Genomic DNA, 19,594 nt, shown 5'->3' on the forward strand with positions numbered 1-19,594 from the left:
CTTGTTATAGGGTTTGAAAGTGAACAGCATGGATCCTGATCAGGCTGCGTGGATGCGCAAGCCGCGGTCTGGATCCATGCTGGTCGCAAACAAATTATGTTGGTTTTGTCATGACGTGGCTCATTTATAGAAAGATGAGTCAACTAAAATCTGTCTTCATGAATTAAGAAATTGATGGAGTACTCACTACTGCAAGGTGAATGTTAACTTTCCTTTCCTTCCTGAAGATCTTTCGGTCATAAAACTTGTTCAGTATATTAAATACCTTCTAGCATAAATGTTAATTCAAAAGATTTTAATGTGATATGCAATAGGTATAAAGAGCAATTATAAAATAAAGTTTTTAGCAAATTTCTTTCACCTGCTTTCCTAAGAGGAGCCAAAAGGAACAGCTTTGTTTTGTTTGCTTATATGGTGCACCAAAACAAGATAGGTCATATGGCGCCAAAACAGAAAAGATGATTTTGGCTATCCTTGGGCGTTACAAACTTGAAGCAACACCACCTCCCTGCTGGAGCTAAGAGATGCATGGACTCCAGTAATTCACCAATTTAGTCGCCTCTTACACTGTCATGCAGGGATAAACCATGACTGCGATTCTGTTGCTTTAACCCTTAAAGACAACACCTCAGTCACTTTAAATGAAAAGCCCTTGCCATAAAGTTGCCACCAGTATATATTCAGGACATCTGAGCTATCTTACCACTTCATAATTATATACTGTTGACTTATTTGTTGATATCATAATAAATACTTTTAGTTAAAAGTGGAAGCTGAACAAGACACATCAAGGAAAATTCAGCAAGATAAACTTGAGGTTATCAGAACAAGAAAGGCAAGATTTTAGTGTTGAGAACTGAATATTGCTCATGTTGTTTGTCATTTTGGGCCTGATAGATACTAGATATTTCATTTTCTCCCATGATCTCAATATACCTGAGACAGCAATTTTGAACAATGTTTTTGTTGCTACTTCATATGTGGAATCTTCTTTTGGGTAATGTTTCTTTTCACAGTGATAATCATGTCTTTTGTTGTTTTCATGGTGAGTTTAAGTGGACGGCCTGAAATCATTGGTAGAGTTTGTCACATAAAGTAAATATATTCCTCTAATACTTCCTATGGCCATCAAAAGAAGGTAACCACATGTGTTGAGTTTGACCACATTGTTGATTACTCTCTGACAAAGGAGGTAGAAAATTTGTTTATGTATCTAGGTAACCGTTTATTTCTCCTTCAAATTTAATCTAAAGAAGTAGCACAAATATCCTCAGGCTTTGTTGTTCCAAAAGTGAATCAAAGTTTATTTAAAATTTCAATGTTTGGACAAAGTAGGCTAAGAAAACAAGCAGATAGGATCAAATAAGTTTGTCATTATACATGTTACAAACAGAATCATGACCTTTAAACTCAGCTGGAACATTGGCGTGTTACTAACTTACAATACTGAACAATATATAATCAAAAAATTGGTTCATAATCACACATGAAAATAATTTCTATATGACCTTCAAATAGAGGTCATTTTATATCCTGTCACAAAATAAAAATAATAATCTTTCAAAGAAGTTTTAATTTAATGGAAGTCTTTTCAAAAGATTTCATAATTATAAAAGTCTAACTAGATTTTGGAAAAAAAGTTCTTCCTTTTTTCCATTAAAATATAATTATCAAAGAAGTCTTCAAGAAGATCAGGAAATCGAATGTGTTAGCCTCATTTAATAAAGTTGTTACTTACTTACTTACTATCTTTAAATGGCCAAAAACCAGAACAGCAATAATTAATGGATATCCTTACCCTGAACCCTGCTACAATCAGAAATGACTAGCCTATGCCACCAGTGTTGAGCCAGACCAGTCTAAGCATACTTGCAGACTGAGCAGGCACTATACACTGTTGGCTGACCCAACTTTAAAATTTTCACCCTTATATCCCCAAAATTGATAATGGACCATTTCAAAAATGGAAATGGAAGCTGGACAAGTCCATTTTAGAAGATAAGTGGGTTACAATATGCATGCTTTCAGTATCATTCTCCATGGATAAACTGTCAGATCTGAGGAAAAACAGCTCTTACATCAAAATTTGAAGCTGGCATAATATAGCTACTTTCTGACATTAAACATAGTTGTGGCTTTCTGTATGTCCATATATAGGCAGGGGACTTTGTCATCCCCGGTAATTTAGGGGTCAGTGAAAACTACTCTACAGATCACCCCATTTACACTAGAACACTGCAACAAAGGTGTACATCAAAGCATAATTGTGTCACACATATGACCTTGTGACATTAAGTGGATTTTAATTGAACTGAAATGGACATTATCACATTCTTGTGGTCAGTTGCTGGACAATGAAACAGGAGGGAATGGTAGTAACATTAGAAAATAGTAGAATCATGATTGGTCAATTCAAAATAATTTACAACTACTAGTGAATGGATGGTCCTGAACGGATGGACAGCCAGTATATGAATGGATGAGTAAGAAAAAAAAAGATGCTTTTTGTCAAAATATGGTCATAAATATTTCAGTAACATATGAAAATGTAGGATTGTGGGATAGGAAAATAATTTGCCTATTTCTGTTATATTAACTTGTCAGGTTGTAAAGATGACTATAAATGGTATGTCAGTAGTGAGATAGATATCATATTTATATGTTTAGTATCTTATACCACCACATGGCACTATTGTTAACCTTACAAAGGTTAATTATTTTGTATGTCCATTGTAAAATAGTAATTTACAGGGAGATAACTGTTTGCTATTGTTGGGAGTATAATAAATTAATGTACGACAGACAAGAAATGGGTTAGTAAATGTGTGAAAAGTTTTAGAGATACCATCTTTTATATTGACATCCCAGCTTGTAGTTTCCCTTAAGTTTTTATTACTTTCATGAATATAAATAGACATATGGTTGAAAATATCAAAAATGTTTTGGTAAAAAAAATATTCAAGGTTGTTCTTATTTTTTTGAATGATCAAAAACTTGATTACAGGGAGCTTGAAAGATTTTTTTTGATGTTGCATTTTTTTTTTCAAAATAAAATAATAATAAAAAGAACAATATGAAAACAGTATTAAAGGAATGTGTAATGGTAAAAGGTGGACAGTATCAGGCAATCCCTAAGACATTAGTTTAGCTATCTCAATTACTCTGAATAATGAACGTAATTTACAAGATGTATCAATATCCGAATAAATAACTCTTAATGTGTAACCCTATCCAGTCAGCATCGTTAATTGCCTTTAATCACAGATTGTTCTTTACAATAATTCTACAAAAACTGCAACATCAAATAATATACCTGCACTTCTGCACAAAGAAAATGCGGTAAAAAAAGCAATCTGAAAAGCAGGCATAGTAAAACGTAGCAGACGTAAATTTATTTTTGCATGTGCAGTAACAGCTGCCGGCTATATAGAGAGAAATCTGGTTTATTAAAAGAGATGTAAAATGGTGTAACTAATTAATTACTTAAGCTTAACTTTCATTTTGTTTTACGGTTAACCAAGTAGGACAGATAAATAGTGCAAATTTCTTCTAATTAATGCATTTGATACATGAAAATGTTATTCTACTGACACTTTAAAAAAGAACCGTTTCGGACATATTAATAAGACAAATATAATGTTGTTTAAGGACTCCTTACAAAAGATTATAAGGACACACAGTCTGAGCTCCCGAATCAGTACATATCCCTGAAGGAGGGGGGATAATAACCTTGTTTCCCCTTGGTTGGGAGGAATTTCAGGCAATTTATACTGCACATACATACAAAAGTGACAGTTTGCATGACACTGCAAAGAGGGAATTTCAAAAGGATTATTGTTAAGCGTCTTCTGCTTTTGGCAGGTACAGACAGGTAAAATCTTTAAAAATGGCAAATTTCAGTACAAAAATTTCATGAAATGAGGACTCTGACAGCACAGGACATATTTTATTTACTGTATCTAAGATTATTAAATAGAAAGTTATATGTAAGTTATTCCTACAATAAATTTATTAGACGGCTCGTGCATGCGCCGTCTAATAGATATGCATTTGTCCGTATAGCAATGGGGAAAATATTAGACTTGATTTTGTGCATTCTTTTTTGTTTCAACAAAATCACATTGTTTTCAAATTTTCTAAAAAAATATAGCTTTTCTGATGTACAACATGTCACAGATTAATATAAACGTTTAACTGAAGTGATAGTGCCATGTTTGAATATCATATTCTTTTTATAATTATCTAATTTTATCTACCTAAAAAATAACGTGCCAATGAGCCAGTCTATAGTCAATCGTTCTAAAACGAGGTAATGACAGTTCAGTTTCCAATTATGGTTCCCCTGGCATATCTTGATGATATATATCAATCAATTTATTCATATTTTTAACTATTAATTATTATTTGATATTACAAACATATTTTTGCTATTTGTAAAATAACAGACAGTTCGTCCTCATAATCATTCGAACATTATGCAATTCGCACCAATATTTAAATGGATATATTCAGGGAGAAGTCCATACTGCTGCTGTTGCACATAGTTCACAGCCTAGTTCACTAGATTTAGTTCACACTGCTAGTAAAATAGTTCACTAGAAGTCCACACTGCTAGTAAATAGAAGTTCACACTGTGAGTGAAATAGTTCACTGGAAGTCCACACTGATGGTAAAATAGTTTACAATAAGTTTGTACAAAACTCTCATGAGAAGTCCACACTGCTAATACAAAACATTCATAAGAACTCAATCCACACTGCTAATATAAAACACTCATGAGAAGTCCACGCTGCTAATATAAAACATTCATGAAAAGTCCACACTGCTAATATAAAACATTCATGAGAAGTCCACACTGCTAATATAAATAAAACATTCATAAGAACTTGATCCACACTGCTTATATAAAACATTCATGAGAAGTCCACACTGCTAATATAAAACATTCATGAGAACTCGATCCACACTGCTGGTACAAAACATTCATGAGAAGTCCACACACTGCTAATATAAAACATTCATGAGAAGTGTCCACACTGCTAATATAAATCATTCATGAGAAGTGTCCACACTGCTAATATTAAACATTCATGAGAAGTCCACACTGCTAATATAAAACATTCATGAAAAGTCCACACTGCTAATATAAAACATTCATGAGAAGTCCACACTGCTAATATAAATCATTCATGAGAAGTGTCCACACTGCTAATATAAAACATTCATGAGAAGTCCACACTGCTAATATAAAACATTCATGAAAAGTCCACACTGCTAATATAAAACATTCATGAGAAGTGTCCACACTGCTAATATAAATCATTCATGAGAAGTGTCCACACTGCTAATATTAAACATTCATGAGAAGTCCACACTGCTAATATAAAACATTCATGAAAAGTCCACACTGCTAATATAAAACATTCATGAGAAGTGTCCACACTGCTAATATAAAACATTCATGAGAAGTGTCCACACTGCTAATATTAAACATTCATGAGAAGTCCACACTGCTAATATAAATCATTCATGAGAAGTGTCCACACTGCTAATATTAAACATTCATGAAAAGTCCACGCTGCTAATATAAAACATTCATGAAAAGTCCACACTGCTAATATAAATCATTCATGAGAAGTGTCCACACTGCTAATATAAATCATTCATGAGAAGTGTCCACACTGCTAATATAAAACATTCATGGAAAGTCCACACTGCTAATATAAAACATTCATGAAAAGTTCACACTGCTAATATAAAACATTCATGAAAAGTCCACACTGCTAATATAAAACATTCATGAAAAGTTCACACTGCTAATATAAAACATTCATGAGAAAGTCCACACTGCTAATATAAAACATTCATGAAAAGTCCACACTGCTATTATAAAACATTCATGAAAAGTTCACACTGCTAATATAAAACATTCATGAAAAGTCCACACTGCTAATATAAATCATTCATGAGAAATGTCCACACTGCTAATATAAATCATTCATGAGAAGTGTCCACACTGCTAATATAAAACATTCATGGAAAGTCCACACTGCTAATATAAAACATTCATGAAAAGTTCACACTGCTAATATAAAACATTCATGAAAAGTCCACACTGCTAATATAAAACATTCATGAAAAGTTCACACTGCTAATATAAAACATTCATGAGAAGTCCACACTGCTAATATAAAACATTCATGAAAAGTCCACACTGCTATTATAAAACATTCATGAAAAGTTCACACTGCTAATATAAAACATTCATGAAAAGTCCACACTGATAATATAAAACATTAATGAAAAGTCCACACTGCTTATATAAATCATTCATGAGAAGTGTCCACACTGCTTATATAAATCATTCATGAGAAGTGTCTACACTGCTAATATTTAACATTCATGAGAAGTCCACACTGCTAATATAAAACATTCATGAAAAGTCCACACTGCTAATATAAAACATTCATGAAAAGTCCACACTGCTAATATAAAACATTCATGAAAAGTTCACACTGCTAATATAAAACATTCATGAAAAGTCCACACTGATAATATAAAACATTCATGCGAAGTCCACACACCTTACTGATACAAACAATCATGAGAAATCCACACTGCTGGTACAAAACATTCATGAGAAGTCCACACACACTTATACAAATAGTTCATGAGTAGTTCACACTGCTGAATCAATTTGTTCATGAGAAGAAGTTGTTAGTTACCTTTTGAAATCATGCTAGCCATGCATGAAAGCCAAAATAAACTAATAATACCCTCTCAATAACTGAACTGCTGTAAAAAAGGCAAACAACCTTAACAATTGCTAAATAAATGCTTCATAGTACAAAAACTTACAAAAACTTTAAATCTCAACCATTTTTACATGGTGAGAAGTTGTGACTTGACATATAATCCAGTTGGTTGTTAGTAAACATGCTTGACATCTGAGATACCCATCTTCCAAAGAGACTGCCACAAAACTCAAACATTTCATTTTTCTGTTTTCCATGATTGTATCCTGTGGTTTTACTAGACACATGGGGGTATTTAAATCTGTTTTATTTGATTCCATTCCTCTGAGTTAGAACAGACTTTCAGGGGAAATTATCTTCAGAGTATTTTATTAGACTGGCAGTGCTTTATAAGGTTTGATAACAGCAATAAAACATTTAAATGTGACCTAGCACAACACTATGGCAACACTTTGACCTGACATACAATATTAACATAGTTTATGGTTCCCATGGTAACCAAATTTCTATAAAAACAATAGGAAAACATATTTTGACAAAATAATTTCATTAGATTCTTCTTTAAACACCTTTCTGTTGACTCTAAGAACACTATAATAATGAGACTATATAGTGTAAGTTGGCACATCCTGATTAGCTATTTTAACTATTTGATTAATTAGATACTGTTAACTACTGAATTTATTACTGTTAACTATTACATTAATTAAGTACTGTTAACTCTCAAAATGATTACTGTTAACTATTTAATTAATATTTAGGAACTGTTCACTAGTCTATTAAATTGACAACTGTTTACTTTAAAATTAATAAGGTACTGTCATATATTTAATTGAATATTGTTAACTATTAAAATAATAAGAACTGTTAACTAAAAGTAAGATACTGTTAACTATTAATTAGATTTTGTTAACTAATAAATTTATGAGATACTTGTTAACTATTAAATTGGTTAGAAAAAATTAACTTTTAATTTGATACTGTTAACTATTAAATTGTACTCTGGATTCTTTCATGAAAGAAAGCTAACCAGCTTAGCTTACTGAACGTTGGTGGTTAACTATTCAGGTGCCAGTTCATGCATGAAATAATGCACAGAAGGGCACCAGAGGTCTTCCTCTACAAGTAAAGCTGGAAAGTCATCATATGACCTATACTCTGTTGGTGCGATGTCAAGCCTGACCAAAAAAAAATATGCACTACTATTACTAATGAACTATTTCTGGCAAACAAGTTCAGCAGCTAACCAGTTATTTGGTACTGTGATAGAAATCACACCATTCTGGTTATACATGTATGTACTTGGGATAAAAAATTAGAAATTCTGCGGTGAAATTTCTATGATGACAACCAACTGTATTCTATAACAATCATAAGATTAAATCAAATAAGTCTTTCAACTTGTCAAAACTTAAAATATACCATTACCAAGATCCAATCAACCAAAATTGGCAAACAAACCAATATAGTCTGAACAGCAGCTTTTACAATATTAAGGGCACTTGACGCTCAATTCATACAGACCGTCTCGTTTAAAAAGTAAGTGGAGAGGCAATTTAGCTGTACGATGATATACTTCTCGATATTACACGAGACAAGTTTCTCACTTTTTTAACCAATAATCTTTGAACGTTTCCGCTAGATCGTGGCTCAGATTTGACGAGACTATAAGGATAGTTATCTGGTCACAGTCGAAGGCTTTCCTATTACTTTGCCATAATTCAGTAATTTGCTAATACATTTATCTATCTGCCTTTCCTATAAATCAAGATTTGAAAGCATAATTTGATAGCATAAAAATAATATGATTTCATCTGGGAGAGAAGAAGATTTATCTTTTATGACACTGCAACGACAAGAAGACTGGATTCACTACTGATATACTAAGATTTTATGGCACGTAAAAAATACTACCGTGTGTGGCAGACTTTCAATATAATATTCAATTATAAATGTATAAAACTTAATTGGTAGATGTCATGTTTACAACAAACTTTAATAACATCATCCATATGGATGCTCGAACGTTCGTAACATTAGCCAAGTACAAAAATTAATATGAAAAATATTAACCCTTAACCAGCTGCAACCGGAAGAGAACCAGTTGCCACCAGGATAGAACCAGGCTATTACCTGCATATTAATGCCGTCTGCAGTTTGTCCACTTTTTGTTATCTCGCAATCCAGTTGAATTGGAAATAACATTTCATATGACATACATACATCAACATTTAAACAGGATTTTTTTTTTAAAGATTTTTGTTAAGAAGTATCTTTAATATACTATTTTTTTCCCTATAAACCGTACAGATTATTAGTTTTCATCTTTAAAAATTAAAAACATATAAAATTTTAAATCGGGTAAAATCATCTATTCTACATAAAAGATTAGAATTTTTGAATTCATGCGGTTTTGTAAAATTGATTTCAAACAGTGATATGATATCATGTGATTTACATAATGATATGTCAGGTTTCGGTCATAAATAAAACTCCTAATGTGTGCGCGCACCAGACTCGTATCAAAGGAAGGTGTCAATCTTTTCTGCATTTTACGTGATTTTAAACATATTTCTTCAAAATCTATAAATAGCATCGTATCTGTGACAGATGAAGATAGAAAAATTAGAATAGAGACATTGAACCGTTACATGTAAGGTTATCAACAAAATGTCAAAGAGGTGAGATTAGCAAGGTTACGGGTGGCATTTTAAAATATTTAAACAGCCCTTGATAAGATAAAATTTATAAAAAAAGATCTAGTGATCTTGAAACAAAATATTCAAGAAGTTTTTGTACCTCTTTTGCATTTAAAACGATCCTGTGGAAAACAAATTATGTCACAATGAAAAAATGCAAAATCATTACGTAATTTGCAAAAATACTAAGTCTTGTCATTTTCAATAGTTTGAAGGCATGTTCATCTTATTGTAATACAAGGTCTGGTTGCAAAACCATTGTGTCTACTAACAATTTAAATATATCACATAAAATATTTCTATAAAATTGTTATCTTGATACAATAATCTTATGGTTGATTTTCAAAAGAGTTATAACATAGAATGTTTCTATTATTAAACACACGTTATTATTGTAGGTAAACAGAACAAATTGTTCCGGAACAAAAAATTATGATGCTATTTTTAAAGAGGCTTTTGACCTTTGAGCCATGATTTTGTGCATGTGCAATTCACATGTTAGGAAATATACAAACATATGAGCCACGTCATGACAAAACCAACATAGTGCGTTTGCGGCCAGCATGGATCCAGACCAGCCTGCGCATCCGCGCAGTCTAATCAGGATCCATGCTGTTCGCTTACAAACCCTATAGCAAGTAGAGAAACTGATAGCAAACAGCATGGATCCTGACCAGACTGCACGGATGCGCATGCTGGTCTGGATCCATGCTGGTCGCAAACGCACTATGATGGTTTAGTCGTGACGCGGCTCATATTTCTTTCATGCAGGTATTTTAGAATTATTCTTTTCCAAAATTCAAACAATAATTTTGTAAACTACAGACACCAAATATATAGCTTTGTATCACAAGGCTGTTATAAATAAAGAAAAGAGCTTAATAAATTAAGATGTTTTTTACGAGGATATTGAATTCGAAATTAAGTCCCTTTGTCATGATACAATAAAGACTCTAATGATCTCCCTTTAAGTAGATTATATTTTCTGATCAGTAATAGTACATTCTTCAAAATATCTTCAGTTTTTGTAATAAAAATAATTGAAATTTTCAACTTCAAAATTGGAACTGCCCATTATCAGTTTTGAGGATATACAGACTTTGGAACTGCCCATTTTCAATTTTCGGAAAACAAGATGGGTAGGAAAACCTTATCACTTTTGGTTCCAGAACGGTAAATATTAAATGAATATTAATGACTAAATATTATTTCAATGTGAATTTAACTTGAAGCTAATTCACACTAAAGCTGTTCTCTATGTTTTGTTGAACTAACGAATAAAGGGTTAAGTCGTACAAAACAATCAAAGCACGATTGTTCTTAACATTCATTTAAACCTTTAATTTTTGTTGACTATAATGAAAGCATTGTCAAATTTCAGCTGCCCCTGGTGCAGGAAGCCTGAAAAAGTCCTTACGTGCACTGGTCAAAGGTCCAAGACTATAAACAATTTTCCAAAGCTTAAACTCAGATTTTGTAATTTGAATGGTCAGAAACCAGCTCAGAATGTATATTAACCAATGAAAATCCTGAGATTATTCCAGAGAGAACTTACCTCAAAGCCAGGTTCAAGCAGGATGTCTGAAAACAACACAACTCAGCACCCTCAGTGAGATCAAAGGAACCTTAGGGTGATAGTCTATAAGAATCTTACACTGGCTATGGTACAGACCGGAATATCGAGCTCGAGGGTTACTGTTTACGGTGGTAATGAGTCTCTGCCGAGTTTTTACGCTAAACAGTTACCCGAAAGCTGGGACATAAGATAACTTATGTCCCAGCCGAAAGCTAGATATTCCTGTCTGTACCGACAGCCGGTTGTTGATTTTTTTTCTTGTATATTACATATCAATTATTTTCAGAACAGAAATTATGAAAACTGATATTCTCATTACGGGCTTTTTTCTTATAGTAGCGTATGAACTTACAACTTCATTCATAACGGTAAACAGACGTCATCCTAAGAATGCAATTCATTCATAAAAGGCCCACAGCAATGACGTCATTGACATACATGTGGATGTAAGACAGGTTTTTCTAACACTGGTGTAAACGGTAGAACATCTTGTCTGATTTGCATCAGTTTGCATCCGATGGTCTGCACTGTTTGCTATATTTTGAAAAATTTTCCTAAAAGCCGGACAGTTCCACTCTATGATATTTAGTATGGTAAGGGTTTAACTGTTGCCTACTCAATATCAATGTTTTAAATTTAACAACCAGACGGACCATTCCAAATTCAATGCAGGGCGAGTCAGTTTCACAAAGTTGCATGGTATCAGTGAAAAAAAATCTTAAAATTTTCCGTATCATTGCTTTGTCCTATACAGTCTATGAATCACCTCCGATATGTAAATAAAATCTTTGAAGTTTCACATCAAATTTTCTAAACATGGTTATCTTTATTCAAAAGATTGATTACAAAGTAAATAAACAAACAACAAAAAACAATACGCTACATCACTATGATTCATAATGCACTATTGAATGTATTGATAATTCTTGAGAAAATTTGAAAATTTCAACTTAAAAAAATTTGTTGTTTACAAAGTGTTCATTTATGCAATGAGAATTATCGATATAATGGTGAGATCATAAATTTAATTACAATATAATATTGCGTTTTTGTTTTTCTCTTGGTTTTATAAATGGTATGATCAGGGTGATATTTTAAAAAAAGTTGTAAATTGAAATTGTACAAAAATAAAACTAAAAAAAACTAAAAAAGAAACTTAAAAAGTTTATAACATTTTATCTATGATACTTTAAGCGCATGTGAAATGATAAACTGTAAGCTTTTTGACGTGTTTTAATTATTTCAGCTCGGATACACTGTAACTATTTTCTTTGTTACGCATTTTAAACGCAAGATGAATCATTCTTTATTTGAAAGACCGACCATGATGAAATGTGATGTAACTTTGATATCAGTTAAGCTCTTGTTGGACACTAAATATTTCATGGATGAAAAAAAAGTTGTTTTTTTATTTTATCACAACATTTTTTCTTGTAATCAATTTTATTTCCCTCATCATAAGTATGTGGGGTCCATGGCAATAGTGATATATTTTCACCTGTTAAAGACAGTATCATTAATTATGCTCAAACATGGATTGCTGGAATACTTCATTTCACTTGAACTCAACCTTGGGGCCTGGCAAAATTTCTATATAATATATATTCTCAACGTTCATACGCCATTCACTCACAGAGTTAGTGAACTGAACCCAAGGTTTGGATTTGAATTTAGATTTAGTATTGTCCCCAAATATTAAATACGTAAATTTGTATCATCAAATATACAATAATTCAATTGTAAATGCTGTTAAATGACTCGGAGTTAAAATTAAGGCAGAAGAACGGCTACATGATACACAAGTTTCATATAACCTGTCAGTAGCTGTTTAATTTGCATACGAATACTGGTACCTAATTTTCAGCATATAACCGCAAACATTCGATAAAGCATCAACAATAGCATTCCTTATTTCATTTTTTACATTAAACCACGTAACTTTATCCACAGAAACTTTAAATATAATGAAAACTAAGTTTTCAGACCTCGTCAACTTTCAGCATGATCGTATTTAACATAAATTAATGAAGAAAAGCGTTCGTAAATTAGGTAGGACGGTTATTCTTTTATACGCTAAGTAGCAAAATAAGATCTGTATAATTAAATATCCGTATCTACATAAAATCTGATATTGTGATGTACATGCTTGATGACAAAATTTATCATGTTAATAAAGAGACCAGCTTGGAACGGTTATCTCGGGTTACGTGTGAAAAATTTGAAAATTTAAAATAACTGACAAATAATATTATACGTTACTATGTCACTGTAATAACGTCAATGCTTGAATTAAATATAGAAATAATTCAATGCTTTTTGAAAAACAATCTCTTTTTTCATTAATTTCGAAAAATAAGAATTATGAGACATCATACTTCCTGTTTTTTAACATTATAGGATGTATAATATTTATATATCATTTCATAAAGTCAAGTAAAAATGAAATGAAAGGAAGTGTTGAAAAATGAATAAAAGCCAGAAATGAATGTGGTTTGATAATGAAATTATTAAAAATTTGTAAAAAGAGCTTAAAAATATTCAAATATATTTGTTACCCATAGAATTTAAAATAACATAAACATGTACGAATACATTTCTATTCATTCATCAAGCTTAAAACCAATCATGCAGTTTGCAGAAAGTGCGTACCTTCTAAACCAATCATAAACTATCTGATGCACTCATTTACACATTGCTACTTCAAATTTTCTTAATTTGAAAAATGAAAAACATCGGATTCAAAGTGCTTGAAGAAAATATGCATCTTCTTTATTATTTACAATACTGTGTTTGACATATTGTTAAGAGTTATAATCCTTTAAACCTGGGTGCACGGATTAACTTCAATAACCATTCCCAGCATGCACTTGCTGTTTACAAAAATAATATATCTATGCCAGTTAGCATCGGAATTCAAATCACTTAAGTGCACAAGTTAAATTTAGATTATACCAGCTGCCCCTGGAAGATACATATTTCATACCTCTATAAAATATTGTATCAGACATATCAGCAAACTTAACAATATTGCAACATCTGATTCATATCAACAATCTGTAACATATTGCAACATCACCTCCATCAAACTATTGCAACATTTCATCATTCATCAATCTTTAATGTATTGTTACACCTTTTTTAACAATCTATCAAGTATTGCAACATTACATAATAACAATCACAAAAGTATTGCTGGATACTTTTTAACAATCTTTATAGTATTGCAGATTTTCTTTTAACAATCTCCATTTCACCAAAGTTTGCAACATCTTTTTTAACAATTCATATAGTATTGCAACATTCCTATCCAAGATCTAAAAAGTATTGCAACATCCCTATCAAAGATCTATAAAGTATTGCAACATCCCTATCAAAGATCTATAAAGTATTGCAACATCCCTATCAAAGATTTATAAAGTATTGCAACATCCCTATCAAAGATCTATAAAGTATTGCAACATTCTATTTAACAATCCATAAAGTATTGCAACATAATTATCAAAAAGTGGATTTATTGAGTTAACCACAAACCTTTTCATTACCTAGACCACTTGCTTACCAGGAACTATCAGATTTATTATCCAGAGGTTGCAGGTTCGATCCTTGGGCCAGGGGAAATTCCTCTTTGAAAACTGATCTCTTGCATTGAGCCTAATGGTCATTTGTCTCGATAAAAATAAATATAATAATAACGATATTAAAATTCATGCCGGATAAGTAGACATGGAAAAATAAGTAATTACTGTTAACTTATCAAGGGAAGCCAGTTAGGAGGCTCACTGCAAGGATGTGACCAAAACTCTCTTAAAATCAGTGTTATAACCAAAATGAACAAATAAATTACAATTGACCAAGAAGAATTTGAACTTGCGAAAGTAAAGGGTACAAGACCTGAAACGTTACCATAACTTTGACGTCAGAAAAGTCATATCCAGTGATATACATTATCATATTTATGTTACATCGAAATAAACTGGGTCAAATCATATACATTTACGACTTGGAAAAAAAAAATTATGCCGTATCTTGAAATATTTCATTTCTTACATAACTTTTTATTATATGATTAACTTTACAAAACCCTTTTAATCCCATAGCTGCATGTTTAAGTAGCAGTTTTTTGCCACCCATACAAGCTATTTAGTGAGCAAGGCAGCTAAGATGTGTTTTAAGCAATAAAGTGGGATTTCTTACGGCAATTTAACTGCCATTAGCTCCTCCTAGTAAAGCCTGGTTTTAATTATCGCTGTAACAGAGGAACACTGCACTGGCAATTATTAACAAGAAGCGTGTTCTGCTCACTGTCTATGCTTTAATTAAGACCAAAAAATACATAAATTAATCAAAGTTTGCCGTTTTTTGTGGGAGTTTGTTTGCTCTAAAAACCCCTTACTGTTAAAAATAAACTTAAGAGTGCATAAGTATCAATATAAACAATAGGTGACCTTGTACAGTACTTACGATCGGCACCAGAGAAATAAACTCCTGCATAACTTTTTTTAACCTTTTTTTTCTATTTGAGCAACTTAAAATTCCTGCATGATTTCTTTTTTCAATTTTTCTTATGTCAAAAGTGACTGTTGCCAAAATGTCCATTTATCTCTTCCATTGATAAATAACCCGGTTTTACAAAGAACTTCTACAAACCTTTGTCTTATTTCCAGTAAACTTGACAATGGGCAGAACCATTCAAAATACAATGATGACCCTAGATCGCTAGCCTGAGATCCAATGCTAAAAAAGTTTGTAATTCTTCAATGCAGATTTGTAGGTCATAAGGTAGCAATTTCGATCTCTGGGACATGATTTACAAGGTACCACATGGTAATGCTAAATATCTAATATGCAATCAAAGTAGGTTCTGAGAAGATTTTTAAAGTTCATTTTTCTACATAAGTCTATGTAGATTAAATAACCAATTTTTGATATATGGAGCATGCACTATATAACCATTGTTGAGAATTACTAGGCAATACTACATGCCAAATAGAGAAACTGCCAAACTTGGAAAATGTGTGTTATCCCTATCTTATCCTGGGGTACAAACAAACTTTTCCAGTTAAACTTGGTAAATATATCTAAAATAAATGCAACATCTTCGACCATGGATGTGCACCATGAAGTGAAGCTTTAATGATAAGTTTGTTTGTACCCTGGTATTAGATGGGAAAACCCCACATTTGCCGAATTCCGGGTAACAATTTTTTTTATATTTGCTCTGGTCATTGAAATGTGCCACATGAAGACTTATATGTGTTCCCCTTATAAAATTATATAACCCAAAAGGCAGGGCTGTTTTGACTAAAGGGGCATGATTTACATAAAAATCCTACAAGGTGATGCTACATGTTAAATATCTAAGCTCTGGTGCTTCTAGTTTCTGAAGAAAATTTTTTGATAATTTCATTTCTAAGTTTATTTTTAGCTTCTGAAACCGTCCTTATCATGCAGTATAGAACCATATATGGCTTCTAAGAATAATTTCTGTAAAGTTTGGTCAAAATCTACCCTGTTGTTTCGGAGGAGAATAATGTTGCTTAAAGAAAATTAATAGTGGATTATGATGGGTTATGGACAACATCCCCATAAAACCACACCTCCGGGCAATCTGTCTTCGAGCACTCTGTGCTCTGGTGAGCTAATAAATAAATTTTATCATACACTTTTAGGAGATATTGATATAAATATAATATCACCTTGGACCAGAATTCAATGAAGCTTAGTTAGTTAAACACATGAAAAAGGAGACATTATCAAGTTTGGAACTTCTCATTTTTTGTAGGGTGTATAGTTATATAAAATAATTCACTCTCCTAAAAATTACTTCTTTTACCGGATAAAATATAACTAAATATATCAGCTAGAAGAAAAACTTTTCTTTATGATATTCTAAGTTAAAAATTACATTTCACATGGACTTACCCGCATTTATTATCATTAAATGTCTGTTAAATCAATTCACGGCTAATTAAGAGATGAAAAAAAAAAATGAAACTTTCATCATAAAACTTGGGGCCTGATTTGTTTCATGTGTTTTTTTACGCAGCACTAAAGTTTGGATAAAGTTTTCAACATCTTACTTCTCTGTTTTTTCTACGTGCCCACGATTGAATAACTTCATTAGTTCTATGCTAAGTTAAGCAAATCAAAACAGTGCGTAAGACTTTAATGGATTCTGCATGCCTCTGTTCGTTTTTTTACTATATCTGTTATCCATAAAATACCAACATGGCCAGCTTATTTGTTTTGAAAACAGATTATAATATGAGCCACGCCATGACAAAACCAACATAATGGGTTTGCCACCAGCATGGATCCAGACCAGCCTGCGCATCCACGCAGTCTGATCAGGATCCATGCTGTTTGCTTACAAACCCTATAACAAGTAGAGAAACTGATAGTGAACCGCATGGATCCTGATCAGTCTGCACGGATGCGCAGGCTGGTCTGGATCCATGCTGGTCGCAAACCCATTATGTTGGTTTTGTCATAGCGCGGCTCAATTATGTTTTTGTTGCTAGCCACATGAACCTTTCTTAAAATGTTAAAATGACTCTGCAATTTTGTCCCTATAGAAAATTGTTATATTTTTATTCATGACTTGAATAATTGTTGTCGTTTTTACCCATGATGCTTTGCACTATAATTGCGTTTTAATTTGTATTTAATACTCTCGTTAATATCAATTTTTGAAGTGAGAATATCCTGTTGATTAAAAATGTCTGAGATCTGAAATGTTGACTATTGTGTTTCATAAATAGCCATTACCTAATCATCCCTTTACAAAATTATATAATTGTGTTAAATTATAGAAAATGATACTTGAAAGCTGAAGCTAGCGGTGTAAGATCTAACGGCCTGGTTTGAAAAGAAGGTCACATACGTGCAATAAAATATGCTTTACAATTGTGTTTATTGAATAATGCTCCGTTTTTATTTTTGTCGAAATTACCATAGAAATATTTTCTTACAGGTAAACAAGACAATTTCAGTAAATTTTCATCAATTAATATCAAAATGTCATACAATAAAGGAAATGAGGTGCAAAAACATGTAAAATGTTTACCATCGAGGAACAAACATTTAAATTTTGTACTGTACATAAAATTGAAACAGACGTAATAAAATTGTTCTTGCAGATAAATTTTCTACTTTAAAGTTTTCAATTTTCTAAAATTTGAACAAAACACTTGAAAACCCATTGACAAGTATCGCACTATTTGAACAAGCATTCCCCTTAAATTCCGTCGCCATAACAACCAAGGTAAAGTGGTAGATTTGTCACAAAATATTATGCACATTTTGATAAGACACACTTAAAATTGTCCAATTTTACTGAAATTTTCACTTTCAATAAATTTATACCCGGTCTCTATGCAAGATTTAGAGATTAAATTTTGAGAAATGATTGAAATATTGTACATGTATAGGGTCCTCACCAATCCCCTCCAGATTATCATAAACCTTTCATGTCCATGTAAATATGCTTCCCTTTTCAAAAAAAAAATTTCTCTAATAAAGGAAGGGTGTCTGTGGGTGCCGGGTGATAAAATTTAAATTATAGAATTAATAATAAAGTCGACTCCTGAAAAAGTACCTGAAGTCTCATATATAATGTGTTTTTTTTTTAATCTTTTGTTTCATCTGTTTAATTAATGTGAAATTAGAAAATGTGACAGAATTATTATAATTCAACATAAAATATCCCATTAAAACAGGTGAATATTAATAAAGGGCAAAGTAGCAAATATTAAGTTCTAATTTGTTACATTAAAATTTTGATTTTTTTCTCACAAGAAATATTAAAATTTAGATTTTATATTATAATTTAGCATAAAATCGCCAACTTATTGTGACATTAACTGCTGTTAACTATTGCAACGGTCATATTTTTATAATGGTCTGAAAATGAAAATTAATCAAAAGATAAAATGACTCCATTCACATTTCCCACCTCCATATTTTCATCCAATATAACTATTGATGATACTGATGATAATACTGATAATCTTTTTTATTATATGATCTAAAAATAGCTGCAATCTCATTGGTCCAAACTGTAGTCAATAGAACTTTTTATAAAATCATATTCACTGGGTGTAGTATCATATTCACTGGCTGAATTGGATTTTCCAAGTCTAAAAATAGATTGAGACTCATATTCAATGACCATACACCGTAGACTGTTAATTACGTGTGTTAATTAAAAAATAATTGTTGCGTTTTGTTCTTTATGGCATATTTCTCTATTGAAATATCATTACTTTACTGTTATACTTAAAGGCTAAACCGCATTGATGAGTATAAACTTGAATTACTTTTGTGTAGTCGTTGCACGCCTCGCACGTGCGTCTTTTTTCCCGCGCTTCAACAAGGCAAAATTTGTACATGTATATAAGGTTGTACTTTTTCGTGATTTTTTTTTAATTCTTAGCCTATTCATATAATAAAACAATTATTGACTAGTGAGCCATTGAATATGATGTGATATTCACAGGCAGAAAGTCATATTGACCTCGGCTATCGCCTCGGTCAATATGTCATCTGCCGGTGAATATCACATC

At 31.9% G+C, this 19,594-nt stretch overlaps 1 long non-coding RNA gene across 1 annotated transcript in view; it reads right to left on the bottom strand.

The window, feature by feature from the left end:
* The window catches only part of LOC132731353 (uncharacterized), a 94,243-nt gene that overhangs the window by 41,111 nt on the left and 33,538 nt on the right, over nucleotides 1–19,594 (bottom strand). The gene's annotated exons all lie outside the window — the stretch shown is intronic.

This window comes from Ruditapes philippinarum, unplaced genomic scaffold (assembly GCF_026571515.1).
Source record: "Ruditapes philippinarum isolate M1 unplaced genomic scaffold, ASM2657151v2 ctg5_1_1_1_1, whole genome shotgun sequence".
NCBI lineage: Eukaryota > Metazoa > Mollusca > Bivalvia > Venerida > Veneridae > Ruditapes > Ruditapes philippinarum.